Raw genomic sequence first — 2,516 nt, 5'->3', positions numbered from 1 at the left:
GGGAAATATCTGGTTCATGACCAAAAACTAATTGTGACGGAGAATATTTATGATAATATGTCAGTCTGAGACGGATAAGTGATGTTGCATACAAGATAGCATGGCCCCAAACAGTAGTGGGCAATTTTGTTTTCATAAGTAGTGGTCTTGCTATCAATTGCAGGCGTTTAATAAATGACTCTGCAAGGCCATTTTGGGTATGAACATAAGCTACATGATGTTCAACTTCTATCCCAACTGATAGACAATAATCATCAAAAGCTTGAGATGACAATTCTCCAGCATTATCAAGGCGAATAGCCTTTATGGGATAATCTAGGAATTGTGCCCTTAATTGAATTATTTGGGCTAATAGCTTTGCAAACGCCAGATTGCGAGATGATAGCAGGCACACATGAGACCATCTTGAAGATGCATCTATTAGGACCATAAAATATCTAAACAGCCCATTTGGTGGGCGAATAGGTCCACATATATACCCATGTATACGTTCTAAAAAGGCAGGGGATTCAATGCCAACCTTCATTGGTGATGGTCTAGTGATCATTTTGCCTTGATAACAAGCATCACAAGAAAATTCATTATTTGTAAGAATCTTCAGGTTCTTTAATGGATGCCCACTCAAATTTTCAGTAATTCGTCTCATCATTATTGATCCAGGATGGCCCAAACGGCCATGTCAAAGCACGAAAATATTTGAATCAGTAAACTTCTGGTTTACGATAGAGTGTGCTTCAACTGTACTAATCTTTAAATAGTATAAGCCATAAGATAAAGTTGGTAACTTTTCTACAGTGCACTTCTGGCCAGAAATATTCTTTGTAATACAAAGATATTCCATATTCATTTCATCTATCGTCTCAACATGATACCCATTTCGGCAGATATCTATAAAACTCAACAAGTTTCTTCGGGACTTGGAGGAAAATAATGTATTGTCTACTATAAGTTTTGTTCCCTTAGACAGAAATATAGTGGCTCTTCCGAAACCTTCAATTAAACTTATATTACCAGAAATTGTTGAAACATTTGCTTTTTCCTTATGCAAATAAGAAAAGTATTTCCGATCTTTGAATATGGCATGAGTTGTTCCACTATTAATTACACAAATATATTCATGATTTGTCTTTGATCCAAATATAATTTGAGGATTATCCATATTCTTCAAAATGACACAAACAAAATCAATATGATAGTAAACATCATTATCAAAGCATAACTTTTATTTATGTACAACAATTATATAACCATACTATCTACTACAAACAATAAAAATTAAAATATTTACATCTCTACAGATTCATCACCGATCACATGACTTGTTTCTCCTTCCGGGAGTGCAAAGTAATCAGCTACATCCAAATGCATGAAGTCTAAATTATCTTCAGAAATAAAATTTGCTTAAGCATTTTTCTCTGTCTTCTTCAGGGAGGCTTGATAAAGCTCAATCAGGTTCTTTGGTGTACGACAGGTACGTGACCAGTGCCCTTTTCCTTCACATCTATAGCATGCATTTTCTGACTTTGCTGCTTGCACCGCTTCATGCTTTTGTTCCTTCCTTTTCCACTGCTGGTGGTGAGGAGAGTTCTTTGGTGCATTATTATTACCATGATTAGAGTTTCTTCCCCGACCATGGCCATGACCACAACTGGGCCACGTTCTCTTCCACGCTTAGCTTGGTGGAAGTTCGACTCATTCACTTCAGGGAATGGACAAGAACCAGTAGGTCGGCTTTCATGATTTTTCATTAATAGCCCATTATGTTGCTCGGCTACAAGAAGATGTAAGATAAGTTCAAAATATTTTTTGAATCCCATCTCTCGATATTACTGTTGTAGGAGCATATTCAAGACATGACAAGTGGTGAAAGTTTTCTCCAACATATCATGATCAATAATATTATCACCACATAGTTTCAATTGGGAAATAATTCTGAACATAGCAGAATTATACTCACTGATAGATTTAAAATCTTGTAGCCTTAGATGAGTCCAATCATAACGTGCCTGCGGAAGAACGACCATCTTCAGGTGGTCATATCTATCTTTCAAATTATTCTACAGTATGATTGGATCTTTAATAGTGAGATGTTCCATTTTCAAGCCTTCATCAAGGTGATGGCGTAGGAATATAATTGCTTTGGCACGGTCTTGGTTTGATCTTGATTTTTGTCCTTGATGGTGTCTGCCAAACCCATCGAATCAAGATAAATTTCAGTATCAAGCACCTAAGACATGTAGCTTTTACCCGATATATCCAGGGCTACAAATTCAAGTTTAGAAAGAATTGACATTATTTAGAGAAAAAAAAGTTCGTACCTCTGATACTTTCAAAGTATTTGCTCGAGATGGTGGCAGAGCCTCGTGCTGATAATGTGTTATAAAATAAAGACTGTAAAGTAAAGACAAGTATAGAGAGAAACTGATATATTATTCAAACTTCAAACATATGTACATAATGAACTGAAACTCCTCTATTTATAGAAGAAAGGAAGCTGTTATGTAAGCTGCTACTAT

Source organism: Nicotiana tomentosiformis, chromosome 8 (assembly GCF_000390325.3).
Source record: "Nicotiana tomentosiformis chromosome 8, ASM39032v3, whole genome shotgun sequence".
Lineage (NCBI taxonomy): Eukaryota > Viridiplantae > Streptophyta > Magnoliopsida > Solanales > Solanaceae > Nicotiana > Nicotiana tomentosiformis.
This window is presented reverse-complemented; position numbering follows the sequence as displayed.